The following is a 14,568-nucleotide window of genomic DNA, read 5'->3' as shown; positions in this document are numbered from 1 at the left end:
TAATTTTCTGCATACAGGTCTTTTGTCTCCTTAGGTAGGTTTATTCCTAGATATTTTATTCTTTTTGTTGCAGTGGTAAATGGGAGTGTTTTCTTAATTTCACTTTCAGATTTTTCATCATTAGTGTATAGGAATGCAAGAGATTTCTGTGCATTAATTTTGTATCCTGCTACTTTACCAGATTCATTGATTAGCTCTAGTAGTTTTCTGGTAGCATCTTTAGGATTCTCTATGTATAGTATCATGTCATCTGCAAACAGTGACAGCTTTACTTCTTCTTTTCTGATTTGGATTCCTTTTATTTCTTTTTCTTCTCTGATTGCTGTGGCTAAAACTTCCAAAACTATGTTGAATAATAGTGGTGAGAGTGGGCAACCTTGTCTTTTTCCTGATCTTAGTGGAAATGGTTTCAGATTTTCACCATTGAGGATGATGTTGGCTGTGGGTTTGTCATATATGGCCTTTATTATGTTGAGGAAAGTTCCCTCTATGCCTACTTTCTGCAGGGCTTTTATCATAAATGGGTGTTGAATTTGGTCGAAAGCTTTCTCTGCATCTATTGAGATGATCATATGGTTTTTCTCCTTCAATTTGTTAATATGGTGTATCACATTGATTGATTTGCACATATTGAAGAATCCTTGCATTCCTGGGATAAACCCCACTTGATCATGGTGTATGATCCTTTTAATGTGCTGTTGGATTCTGTTTGCTAGTATTTTGTTGAGGAGTTTTGCATCTATGTTCATCAGTGATATTGGCCTGTAGTTTTCTTTCTTTGTGACATCTTTGTCTGGTTTTGGCATCAGAGTGATGGTGGCCTCGTAGAATGAGTTTGGGAGTGTTCCTCCCTCTGCTATATTTTGGAAGAGTTTGAGAAGGATAGGTGTTAGCTCTTCTCTAAATGTTTGATAGAATTCGCCTGTGAAGCCATCTGGTCCTGGGCTTTCTTTGTTGGAAGATTTTTAATCACAGTTTCAATTTCAGTGCTTGTGATTGGTCTATTTGTATTTTCTATTTCTTCCTGGTTCAGTCTCGGAAGGTTGTGCTTTTCTAAGAATTTGTCCATTTCTTCCAGGTTGTCCATTTTATTGGCATATAATTGCTTGTAGTAATCTCTCATGATCCTTTGTATTTCTGCAGTGTCAGTTGTTACTTCTTTTTCATTTCTAATTCTATTGATTTGCATCTTATCCTTTTTTTTCTTGATAAGTGTGGCTAATGGTTTATCAATTTTGTTTATCCTCTCAAAGAACCAGCTTTTAGTTTTATTGATCTTTGCTATCATTTCCTTCATTGCTTTTTCATTTATTTCTGATCTGATCTTTATGATTTCTTTCCTTCTGCTAACTTTGGGGTTTTTTGTTCTTCTTTCTCTAATTGCTTTAGATGTAAGGTTAGGTTGTTTATTTGAGATGTTTCTTGTTTCTTAAGGTAGGCTTGTATAGCTATAAACTTCCCTCTTAAAACTGCTTTTGCCACATACCATAGGTTTTGGTTCATTGTGTTTTCATTGTCATTTGTTTCTAGGTATTTTTTTATTTCCTCTTTTATTTCTTCAGTGATCTCTTGGTTATTAAGTAGTGTGTTGTTTAGCCTCCATGTGTTTGTATTTCTTACAGATTTTTTCCTGTAATTGATATGTAGTCTCATAGCGTTGTGGTCAGAAAAGATACTTGATATGATTTCAATTTTCTTAAATTTACCAAGGCTTGATTTGTGATCCAAGGTATGATTTATCCTAGAGAATGTTCCATGAGCACTTGAGAAGAACGTGTATTCTGTTGTTTTGGGATGGAATGTCCTATAAATATCAATTAAGTCCATTTGTTTAATGTATCATTTAAAGCTTGTGTTTCTTTATTTATTTTCATTTTGGATTATCTGTCCATTGGTGAAAGTGGGGTGTGAAAGTCCCCTACTATGATTGTGTTACTGTCGATTTCCCCTTTTATGGCTGTTAGTATTTGCCTTATGTATTGAGGTGTTCCTATTTTGGGTGCATAAATATTTACAATTGTTATACCTTCTACTTGGATTGATCCCTTGATCATTATGTAGTGTCCTTCTTTGTCTCTTGTAATAGTCTTTGTTTTAAAGTCTATTTTGTCTGATATGAGAATTGCTACTCCAGCTTTCTTTTGATTTCCATTTGCATGGTATATCTTTTTCCATCTCCTCACTTTCAGTCTGTATGTGTCCCTAGGTCTGAAGTGGGTCTCTTGTAGACAGCATATATACGGGTCTTGTTTTTGTATCTATTCAGCCAGTCTATGTCTTTTGGTTGGAGCATTTAATCTATTTACATTTAAGGTAATTATTGATATGTATGTTCCTATTCCCATTTTCTTAATTGTTTTGGGTTTATTATTGTAGGTCTTTTCCTTCTCTTGTGTTTCCTGCCTAGAGAAGTTCCTTTAGCATTTGTTGTAAAGCTGGCTTGGTGGTGTTGAATTCTCTTAGCTTTTGCTTGTCTGTAAAGCTTTTAATTTCTCCATCAAATCTGAATGAGATCCTTGCTGGGTAGAGTAATGTTGGTTGTAGGTTTTTCTCTTTCATCACTTTAAATATGTCCTGCCACTCCCTTGTGCCTTGCACAGTTTCTGCTGAAAGATCAGCTGTTAACCTTTTGGGGATTCCCTTATGTGTTACCTGTTGGTTTTCCCTTGCTGCTTTTAATATTTGTTTTTGGATTTAATTTTTGATAGTTTAATATGTGTCTTAGCGTGTTTCTCCTTGGATTTATCCTGTATGGACTCTCTGTGCTTCCTGGACTTGATTAACTCTTTCGTTTCCCATATTAGGGAAGTTTTCAACTATAATCTCTTGAAATATTTTCTCAGTCCTTTTCTTTTTCTCTTCTTCTTCTGGGACCCCTGTAATTTGAATGTTGGTGCCTTTAACGTTGTCCCAGAGGTCTCTGAGACTGTCCTCAATTCTTTTCATTCTTTTTTCTTTATTCTGCTCTGCAGTAATTATTTCCACTCTTTTATCTTCCAGGTCACTTATCTGTTCTTCTGCCTCAGTTATTCTGCTATTGATCCCTTCTAGATAATTTTTATTTCATTTATTGTGTTGTTCATCATGGTTTGTTTGCTCTTTAGTTCTTCTAGGTCCTTGTTAAACGTTTCTTGTATTTTCTCCATTCTATTTCCAAGATTTTGGATCATCTTTACTATCATTATTCTGAATTCTTTTCAGGTAGACTGCCTATTCCCTCTTCATTTGTTAGGTCTGGTGTGTTTTTACCTTGCTCCTTCATCTGCTGTGTGTTTCTCTGTCTTCTCATTTTGCTTAACTTACTGTGTTTGGGGTGTCCTTTTCACAGGCTGCAGGTTTGTAGTTCCTGTAGTTTTTGGTGTCCGTCCCCAGTGGCTGAGGTTGGTTCAGTGGGTTGTGTAGGCTTCCTGGTGGAGGGGACTAGTGCCTGTGTTCTGGTGGATGAGGCTGGATCTTGTCTTTCTGGTGGGCAGGTCCACGTCTGGTGGTGTGTTTTGGAGTGTCTGTGACCTTATTATGATTTTAGGCAGCCTCTGTGCTAATGGATGTGGTTGTGTTCCTGTCTTGCTAGTTGTTTGTCACAGGGTGTCCAGCACTGTAGCTTGCTGGTCATTGAGTGGAGCTGGGTCTTGGCGTTGAAATGGAGATCTCTGGGAGATTTTCACCATTTAATATTATGTGGAGCTGGGAGGTCTCCTGTGGACCAGTGTCCTGGACTTGGCTCTCCCACCTCAGAGGCATAGCACTGACTCCTGGCTGGAGCACCAAGAGCCTGTCCTCCACATGGCTCAGAATTAAAGGGAGGAAAAAAAGAAAGAAAGAAGAAGATAAAATAAAATAAAATAAAGTGAAATAAAATAAAGTTATTAAAATAAAATATAATTATTAAGAAAAAAAATTTTTTAAGTAATAAGAAAAAAAAATGGACAGACAGAACCCTAGGACAAATGGTAAAAGCGAAGCTATACAGACAAAATCACACACAGAAGTATACACATACACACTCACAAAAAGAGAAAAAGGGAAAAAGTATATATATATCATTGCTCCCAAAGTCCACCTCCTCAATTTGGGATGAATTGATGTCTATTCAGGTATTCCACAGATGCAGGGTACATCAAGTTGATTGTGGAGATTTAATCCGCTGCTTCTGAGGCTGCTGGGAGAGATTTCCCTTTCTCTTCTTTGTTCGCACAGCTCCCGGGGTTCAGCTTTGGATTTGGACCCGCCTCTGCGTGTAGGTCGCCTGAGGGCGTCTGTTCTTCACTCAGACAGGACGGGGTTAAAGGAGCAGCTGATTCGGGGGCTCTGGCTCACTCAGGCCGGGCGGAAGGAGGGGTACGGATGCGGGGCGAGCCTGCAGCGGCAGAGGCCGGCGTGACGTTGCAGCAGCCTGAGGCGCGCCGTGTGTTCTCCCGGGGAAGTTGTCCCCGGATCACGGGACCCTGGCCGTGGCGGGCTGCACAGGCTCCCGGGAGGGGCGGTGTGGATAGTGACCTGTGCTTGCACACAGGCTTCTTGGTGGCGGCAGTAGCAGCCTTAGCGTCTCATGCCCGTCTCTGGGGTCCGCACTGATAGCCGCGGCTCGTGCCCATCTCTGGAGCTCGTTTAAGCGGCGCTCTTAATCCCTTCTCCTCGCGCAGCAGGAAATAAAGAGGCAAGAAAAAGTCTCTTGTCTCTTCAGCAGCTCCAGACCTTTTCCCAGACTCCCTCCCGGCTAGCTGTGGTGCGCTAACCCCTTCAGGCTGTGTTCACGCCGCCAGCCCCAGTCCTCTCCCTGCGATCTGACCGAAGCCCGAGCCTCAGCTCCCAGCCCCGCCCGCCCCGGCGGGGGAGCAGACAAGCCTCTCGGGCTGGTGAGTGCTGCTCGGCGCTGAGCCTCTGTGCGGGAATCTCTCCGCTTTGCCCTCTGCACCCCTGTGGCTGCGCTCTCCTCCGTGGCTCCGAAGCTTCCCCCCTCTGCCACCCGCAGTCTCTGCCCGCGAAGGGGCTTCCTAGTGTGTGGAAACCTTTCCTCCTTCACGGCTCCCTCCCACTGGTGCAGGTCCCGTCCCTATTCTTTTGTCTCTGTTTTTTCTTTTTTCTTTTGCCCTACCCAGGTACGTGGGGAGTTTCTTGCCTTTTGGGAGGTCTGAGGTCTTCTGCCAGCGTTCAGTAGGTGTTCTGTAGGAGTTGTTCCACTTGTAGATGTATTTCTGATGTATTTGTGGGGAGGAAGGTGATCTCCGCGTCTTACTCTTCCGCCATCTTGAAGCTCCTCCCCCATCCTAGCGGTTTTTAAAGCTCTTTCTAAGAATGTTAGAACTATTATATCTCTATACCCTTTAATATTATGGTATGAAGATCAACTGAACTAAATCCAACTGACCAAATTGCATAGTTACATACAAGTCTACCTTGAAATACCATTTGTGTAAAAACATATTTAAATAAAATATATTTATTTTATATAAAACACTGCAGCTTAAAAAGATTCGTAACCCAATGGCAGAGCCATGCCCAGGGAGGGTCAGAATTGTTCAGTTCAGGAGGTCTTGGAGGCTTTTGTTTTTGTTTGTTGGTTTGTTTTTGTTTTCAATTCCCATTTATTTTTAGCTTCTTGGAGAGTTATCTCAAAAACAGAGAGGGAAATGTTAACTGAACAGGTAGGAGGAGTGGGCACGAGAAGGAAATATAGGGTTACCCGGAATGGCAGAAATCTAGGTTCCCCAGAGTGGAAAGAGCAAGGAGACAGTCAACAAACAACAAATATTTATTGAGCGCCTATCATATACCAGGCAGTGTTCTAGAACCACCGTCCCCACAAAAAGAAAAAACAAGATAGAGGCAGAAAACACAAATTCTGAGGGAGAAGAAAGGGGCAGTTGGGGAGGAAGGCTGAGGGGACTGAGAAGCCTGCGGTCATGGGGCCTCGGCCTTAGGCCTCCTCTTCGGCCTCCTCACTGAAATCCTCCTCCTCTTCTGCAGTGGCATCCTGGTACTGCTGGTACTCGGAGATAAGGTCGTTCATGTTGCTGTCAGCCTTGGTGAACTCCATCTCGTCCATGCCCTCACCTGTGTACCAGTGGAGGAAGGCCTTCTGGCGGAATATGGCAGTGAACCCCTCTGAGATGCACTTAAACAGCTCCTGGATGGCCGTGCTGTCGCCAGTGAAGGTGACTGCCATTATGAGGCCGTGGAGTGGGATGTCGCAGACGGCCGTCTTGACGTTGTTGGGGATCCATTCCATGAAGTAGCTGCTATTCTTGCTCTGCACGTTGAGTATCTGCGCATGCACCTCCTTCCTGGACATCCATCCACGGAAGACAGCAGCCACAGTGAGTAACTGGCCATGGCGGGGGTCACAGACAGCCATCATGTTCTTGGCATCTAAGACCTGCTGGGTGAGCTCGGGCACAGGGAGGGCCCGATACTGCTGGCTTCCACGGCTGGTTAGAGGGGCAAAGCCAGGCAGGAAGATGTGGAGACGTGGGAAGGGCACCGTGTTGACTGCTAGCTTGTGGAGGTCAGCACTGAGCTGGCCAGGGAAGCAGAGGCAGGTGGTGACACCACTTGTGGTGGCCGAGACGAGGTGGCTCAGGTGTCTGTAGGTTGGCGTGGTCAGCTTGAGGGTGCAGAAACAGACGTCGTAAAGGGCCTTGTTGTCAATGCAGTAAGTGTCATCAGCGTTCTCCACCAGCTCATGGACAGAGAGGGTGGCGTTGTAGCGCTCAACCACAGTGTCGGACACTTTGGGTGAGGGCACCACACTGAAGGTGTTCAGGATGTGGTCAGGATATTCTTTACAGGTCTTGCTGATGAGCAAGGTGCCCATTCCAGAGCCCATGCCCCCTCCCAGCGAGTGGGTCAGCTGGAAGTCCTGCAGGCAGTCACAGCTCTTGGCCTCCTTCTGAACCACATCCAGGACCGAGTCAACCAGCTTGGCCCCCTCTGTAGAGTGGCCTTTGGCCCAGTTGTTGCTTGCCCCAGACTGACTAAAAACCAAGTTGTCTGGTCTGAAGATCTGACCTAAAGGACCTGAGCGAACAGAGTCCATGGTCCCTTGTTCTAGATCCACCAAGATAGCACGAGGAACAAATTTGCCACCTGTGGCATCACTGTAGTACACGGAGATGCAGTCCAGCTGCAGGTTGCTAGCCCCGTGATAGGTGCTGGTGGAGTCGATGCCATGTTCATCACTGGTCACCTCCCAGAACTTGGCACCGATTTGATTGCCACACTGACCGGCCTGGATGTGCACAATTTCCCTCGCTGTTAAAGTTTACTCTAATCTTTTTGCTCACTTCAAAGTGTGTACGGGGCAAAACAATGGTATGTAATTAGTTTTTCTCTGCTGCTGGTCGCAGGCTGGAAGGATGGGATGGGCCCCGGAGGCTGGAACAGTGAGGTTCTAATGTGGCGGCAGGAAGGTTCTGAGAGAGCTTGGAGGCTTTTGCATAAAGGCTATGATTTTATTGATAATTTTGCCCATGTCGTAACCTAAGAGGGTTAATATAGGGCTTTTAAAATTTTTAGGAAACACAAAGATATACTTTATGTCTCACTGGAAAGATAGTTTGTTTGGCAGCAATATTGATTACCACTTAACTGAGAAACTAGGTTTGTTCCAAAAGGATTTCATAGCACAAGCTTGGGAATGTTCCCCCCTCCCCCCTCCTTTTTTGTATGAAGAAAGAAAAAAAAATCATTCTCAAAGTCACTTCAAATGTAAGTTGCCAGTTTAAAAATGATCAGGAAAGAAGAAAACATGTTGAAGAGCACTGTGACTGTCTTGAATCACATTTCTAAGGGCGTGACACCAGTGACATGATGGCTTACCTTTCATGTTATTAGACTACGATGGGAAATAACCACTGAATTCTGACTGAGATAAACCATCAAAAAGTTAAGTGTTTCCCATATCAAACTGTCCACTAAAGCATCTTATTTACCTCCTGCTTCTTCCTTTGGGAGGCCACATGTGGGTGAATGCGAGTGTGACATTGGAAGAGACTTGACCTGGTCTTACCTTTCAAGGCTGAGCAGTTTCACTTTTTCTGCTGATTACAAGACACCTTCAAATAAGTTTTGCATCTTTTTTCCAGATTTATTGAGATACAATTGACATATAATATTGTGTAAGTTTAGGGTATACAACATAATGATTTGATATATGTATACGTTGTGAAATGTTTACCACTATAAGATTAGTTAACCCATCCATCAACTCACATAATTACAATTTTTTGTGTGTGTAGTGAGAGTGTTCAAGATTTACTCTGTTAGCAACTTTCAAGTGTATAATACAGTATCGTTAACTACAGTCATCATGCTGTATCTTACATCCCCAGGATGTATTTGTCTTATAACTAGAAGTTTGTGCACTTTGACTGTCTTCACTCATTCTCAGCCCGCACCCCCAGCCCCAGAAACCACCATCTATTCTGTTTCTATAATTTTTTTTTTTAGATTCCACTTATAAGTTAGATCATATGATATTTGTCTTTCTCTGTCACTTATTTCACTTAGCATAATATCCCAAATTTGCTTCTATCATTCATTTTTTTTTCTAATGAATACATGGATGTTGTGGGAATAGCATTCTAGATATTAATATATTAATATTTTTCTCTGATTCCTTTCCTATTCAGTCAGGCTGTTTTGTTGGACACTGGGAGGTGACTAAAAGGGAACATTAGAAAAAAAAAAAAACCTGACAAGGAGATGTTTACAATAAAGCCAAGGAAAGTAGGGACAATCACAGTAGCAACATTTGATTCTTAACACAATCAAGGAAAAATAATTATGAAAATGGCAAATTTCTCCTTGCTATAGCTATGGCTCTCAGGAAGGATATACTGGGCACTTACGGCACGTAGAAGGACTGAGTTTGGTCTTGAAGTTTACTTGACTAGGTCATCTTTCTTTCTACCCAGGTGTCTTTCAGTGAAAGGAGAGAATGGCTTTCAGGCCTGGTGCTATTTCTTCCCATTCTATAATTTTTAGATTTAATCAGCATTTTAAACCTTCACCAAAAAGGAAACTCCATATTTAAATGGTCTTATTGTCAAATCCTACCAAATATAAAAAGAAAAAATAATGCTAATCTGACACAAAGTCTTCCAGAGAATAGAAAGACTAACTGCACCTCAATATGTTTATGAGGCCAGTATAACCTTAACGCCAAAACCTGAGAAGGTTGGTATAAGGCAAATATCAGGCCAATCTCATCCATGAACATTGCTAACATTGTTTTAGGATTTTGTTATCTAACGAAATCTGGCAGTATATGAAAAGGATATTATATAATGATCAAATAGATTTTAACCCAGAAATCAAAGTTTGGTTTAACATTTGCAAGTCAATTAGTGTGATTTACCACATTAACAGAATAAAAGAGAAAAATAGGTACAGAAAAATAATTTGATAAAATTCAACATCTCTTTATGATAAAAAACTTCAGCAAACTAGGAATAGAGGGAAACTTCCTTAATCTGGTTATGGACATCTGCAAAAAGCATACAGCAAGCATCATACTTAAAGGAGAACTGTTGAAAGCTTTCCTCTGGACTAGGAATGAGACAGGAAAACCTTACAGAAGTAAGGTTCTATAGGCAAATAAAAATTAAAAGCTACAAGGATTCAAAAGAAAGAAATGCAAATGTTGTTATTCTTATACAATGTAATTGCATACATTGAAAATCCAAAACAGTCTACAGATAAGTTATGTAGTTAATAAGTTTGGCAAGTTTCCTGGGTACAAGTTCAACATATAAATTTTTATATATTTCTATATAACAGAATAAAGTGATTATTTGTGGTGGCATTAAAAATATAAAACTCTTGGATATATATTTAATGAAAGATACGTAAGGCATCTACTCACAAATCTGTAAAGCATTATTGATAGAAATTAAAGACATAAATCAATGGATGTGTGTACCATGTTCACTGATTGGAGGATGCAGTATTGTACAGATGTCGGTTCTCCCCTAATTCATTTATAGATTTAAATCATAACCAAAACCTGAATGAGTTTTTCATTGTTATTGTTGTTAAAGTTAACAAGCTGATTCTAAAAGTTATGTGGAAATGCAAAGGGCTAAGAATATCCAAAATACTCTTAAAGCAGAAGAAAAACATGGTCAACTTGTACTACTGAATATCTGGGCTGAAAGCCAAAATAATTGGCAATAGATCAGTGGAACAGAACAGAGAATTTAGAACTAGACACACACAAACATGAACTCTTGATTTGTGATAAAAGTTGCAATATGGAAGAGAAGTGGAAAGATGGTCTTTTCAATAGATGGTGCCAGGTCAGCTGGCTATTCACATGGGAAAAAAATGAAACTTGATCCCTATTTTGCACCATAATTAAGTCCAGTTGGATAGTAGAGCTAAATGTAAGTAGTAAACTAATAAAATGTCTAGAAGGTAACATAAAACAAGATCTTCATGATCTTTCCATGTGGAAAGATTTCTCAATAAGAGACAAAAAGCATTAACCATAAATGAAAATATTAATAAATCAGACTACATTAAAGTTAAGAAATTGTAATCATCAGAAGACACTATTGAAGAAAGTGAAAGGTAAACCACATAGTATGAGAAGACATTTGCAATACATGCAGTTGACAAAAGTCTCATTCCCAAAATATAGAAAGAATTTCTAGAAATCAGTGAGAAAAAAAGACACTGACAATTCAATAGAAGAATGCATTCTTGAAGAGGTACTTCACAAAGACCATCTCCAAATGGTCAATAAACATATGAAAAGGTGTTCAACTTTAAGTCATCAGAAAAATGTAAATTAAATCCCCTCGAGATATCACTACATATTCAATAAAATGGCTAAAATTTACAAAGACTGATGCAGAGCAATTGGAACACTTTATACCCAATTGGTAAGAGTTAAAGTTGATAAAATGCACTTTAGGAAATTGCTTAACATTATCTACTAAAATTGTATGTATCCATAACTAATTACCTAATATCCAATTGTACTTCTAGCAATAAGACCAATAGATATTGACACAAAAATACATGTTTAAGAACGTTCATGGTACCATTATTCAAAATAGCCACAAGCTGGGAACAACCAATACTTGACAACAGTAAGAAGGATAAATAAATTATGCATATTTATACACTCAAACACTATCCTGCAATAAACTTTCATGAACTTCAATTACATGTAACGACATGAATCGATTTCAAGAGAAGAGGACAGACACACAAAAAATATATATTGTTGATTGCATTTATGTAAAGATTGAAAATAGGTAAACTAATGGTGTTAGAAGTCAGGATTGTAGTTACCCTTAGGGAGGAGGAGACATGAGTGGACTTCTCTTCCTCGACCTTAGTGATGTTTACATAGTTGTGTTTGCTTTGTGATAATACATGGATTGATATGTGTGTATACATGTTATTCAGACTCTGAACCAATTCTCTCCAACGCCGCTGCTAACGCCTGGGTCCAAGCCACCATCATTACCATCATTTCTCACCCGACTTGCTGCAGTAGTTCTTGATTTTTTTTTCTCTGCTTCTACTCTTGATCCCCTTTAATGTGTTCTCAACACAGTAATCAGAATGTTCCCTTTAAAAATAAGTCAAGTTATATCACTCTGCTTTTCAAAATCCTGCAATGGCTCCATGTTTCACACAGTGAAAAAGCCGAAGTCCTTACACCCGCCTGCGAGAACCTGCATTATATGGTCTGGTCCTCAGTTCCCTCTGTGTAGTCATCTCCAACTCCTAACCCCCAGCTTGCCCACCTCCTCTGTCTCCCCACTGTTCCACGTTGCCCACTCTGGCCTTTTTGCAGTTCCTGGAACACCAGCGTGCTCCTTCCTCAGGACCTTTGCAGTGTTGTTTCTCTAGTCTGGCATGTTCTTTCTCGAGAGATCTGTGGGCTCTCTCCCTCCAAGTCTCTTGCAGATGTGACATGTTACCCTTACTGCCCTATTTAAAATGTTACCTTGTCCCAGCCCCATTAGAGCTCCCAGTTCCCCAACCCTGCCTTCATTCTTATTTTTTACAACACGTATATCTCTCTAACGTACTATATTATCCTTTTATTTTTCATCCTTATCATTAATTTTCTTTCCTTGCTAGAGATAGAACAACACATTTATTGTCTGTCACTTCCTTCAGGGACCCTTGTTTCATTCACTGATACATCTCAAGCAGTTAGACTACTGTAGGTGCTCAACAGATATTTGTGGAATGAATGAATGAACGTATTGAATGTCTAACATGTGACAGGAATTCTACTAGGCGCTGGGGGTGTAACGCTAAGCAAAACCAGAAACAGTTGCTGCTCTCATAGAGCGTTTGCCAATCTGAGAGACAGTTATCATATACCATAAACAAATGCTTAGTTACAAAGTGTAATTAGAGCTAAGCATGCCTTGAGAATGATCACTGAGGAATCAATCTTGGTCTGAAGGTGGGTCAGGGAAGACTTCCAAGAGAAAGTGATGTTTGAGCTGAGATATGACCAAGATGGGTAAAGTGATTCTTGAGGTAAGGCCCAGGTCTGGACATTTTAATAAAACCCCCCAGATCTTTCTAATGTACAGGCAGCATGGAGAACCATTCTATACCGGGGCTTCTAAACCAACTATAATGTATGTACAGATCACTTGGGAATCTTGGTGAAGTTCAGAAGCTGCCTCAGAAGGTCAGGTGTGGGCCCTGAGATGCTGTAGTCCTGTCGCGCTCCTGGGCATGCAGATGCCGCTGCTCTGCAGACGACGTGTTGACAAGCAAGCCTCTAGCCTCTGGCCCTACAGCACCTTCTCATGACGACAGTGTTTTCTAAATTATCAGCTGATTGAGTCCTCCCTGTTTGCTTCCTCCATATGGACTCCACATCCTGAGAATCTAACTATTTCAGCTCAGCAACGTGCATGTTGTTCAGCCGCGTCCAGACGGGCTGGGTCCTCACAAAGGACAGGGATTGTGTCCAGGTCATCCTTGTGTCCTCTGCCTAATCCACTGTGGCCGTGATAAATGCTCAGTTAATTTCAATTAAACAGTACTGTCTCTGTCCAGGCAAGTCCTTTTCTTGACATGTTATATGTATAAAGGATGATTTAAATTATCCTTTGAAATGCACCATTCATTTTCACCTTGCCATGAATATAAATGACAACATTTATATTTACAATATGCCTGGTCAAACACATGTTCGTGAGAAAAATTAAACACAATAAATGTAAAAACACATCATAAATTATGGAATGTTATAGAATTTTGGATATTACCATTATTATTATTGTAATAATAGAAAATGTATATTTTAACATTATTTATAAACAACATTTATATTTTTAACTGAGCTTCACGGTATTTTTAAGAACTATGGGGAGAAGTTGAGTTTTTAAAAGTAGGATACTATGGCAAGTTTATTAGATAAGAATATATAATTTTACCGTGGAATGTATGGTTAATTTTTTTCTTTTTTTTTTTGAGATGTGTGCTAATTTTACAGGTTTGTTGCAAGCTTTTTAAAATTTATTTATTTATTTGTTTTTGGCTGTGTTGAGTCTTCATTGCTGCGCACCGGCTTTCTCTAGTTGCGGCGAGCAGGGGCTACTCTTCGTTGCGGTGCGCGGGCTTCTCATTGCGGTGGCTTCTCTTGTTGCGGAGCGTGGGCTCTAGGCGCGTGGGCTTCAGTAGTTGTGGCTCGCGGGCTCAGTAGTTGTGGCTTGTAGGCTCTAGAGTGCAGGCTAAGTAGTTGTGGTGCCTGGGCTTAGTTGCTCGGTGGCATGTGGGATCTTCCCGGACCAGGGCTCGAACCCATGTCCTCTGCATTGGCACGTGGATTCTTAACCACTGTGCCACCAGGGAAATCCCAGTTGCAAGCTTTTAATAGCAGGGATTTTAATAACTAATTTTGAATTAGTAATTATTTAGCACCTATTATTGGGTTTTGAGTTCACAGGAATGTTAAGGACCTATGGTAATGATTAGGAAAATGGTCAAGGGTATATCAGAACACTGATGTTTACCTCATGTGGAAGGGATAATGCTCCCATGAGAGATCTGACCTATTTTGGCCAAAGCCTCATACACTGATTTTCTATTTAAATCAGAAATTCAATGAACTGATACTGTAAAATTAAAACAACAACAGAGGTAACACTTATCAAGTGCTATTCTAGGCACTTCACAAGTATTAACTCATTTAAAAGGCAATTATTATTATTAGCCCAATTTTACAAGCTAGACCCTGAGGCTCAGAGAGGCTAATATCGAAAGTTATCTCCCCCTAGGAGGAGAGCATGTTTGAGACACCACAATAAAATTAGAATATTTCAGAGAGCCATGGAATGGAGGGGAAAAAAAGCAGCTCTGGAATCTGACAGATTCACATAAGAACCCTGGTTCTGCCATGAATTCCGTGTAAATTCTTGGGCAAATCACTTAACCTTTCAGGACCACAGTTCTCTCATCTACAAAATGGGATAAAATCATGTAGCCTACTTATTTTCCTTATGCCTCTTCTACCCAACTAAGCTAGAAAGTGGGTATCAAGACCAACAGACTGAGACCTGTCATCATAATAGGTATCCT

The 14,568-nt window shown here is 40.6% G+C and overlaps 1 pseudogene; it reads right to left on the bottom strand.

The window, feature by feature from the left end:
- Window positions 1-5,917: 5,917 nt before the first annotated feature.
- Window positions 5,918-7,051, bottom strand: LOC137757092 (tubulin beta chain pseudogene; annotated as a pseudogene).
- Between the last annotated feature and the right edge of the window lie 7,517 nt (window positions 7,052-14,568).

This window comes from Eschrichtius robustus, chromosome 2 (genome assembly GCF_028021215.1).
Source record: "Eschrichtius robustus isolate mEscRob2 chromosome 2, mEscRob2.pri, whole genome shotgun sequence".
NCBI classification, from domain to species: domain Eukaryota; kingdom Metazoa; phylum Chordata; class Mammalia; order Artiodactyla; family Eschrichtiidae; genus Eschrichtius; species Eschrichtius robustus.
The sequence above is the reverse complement of the archived record's forward strand: the minus strand, read 5'-3'. Positions and strand labels throughout refer to the sequence as shown.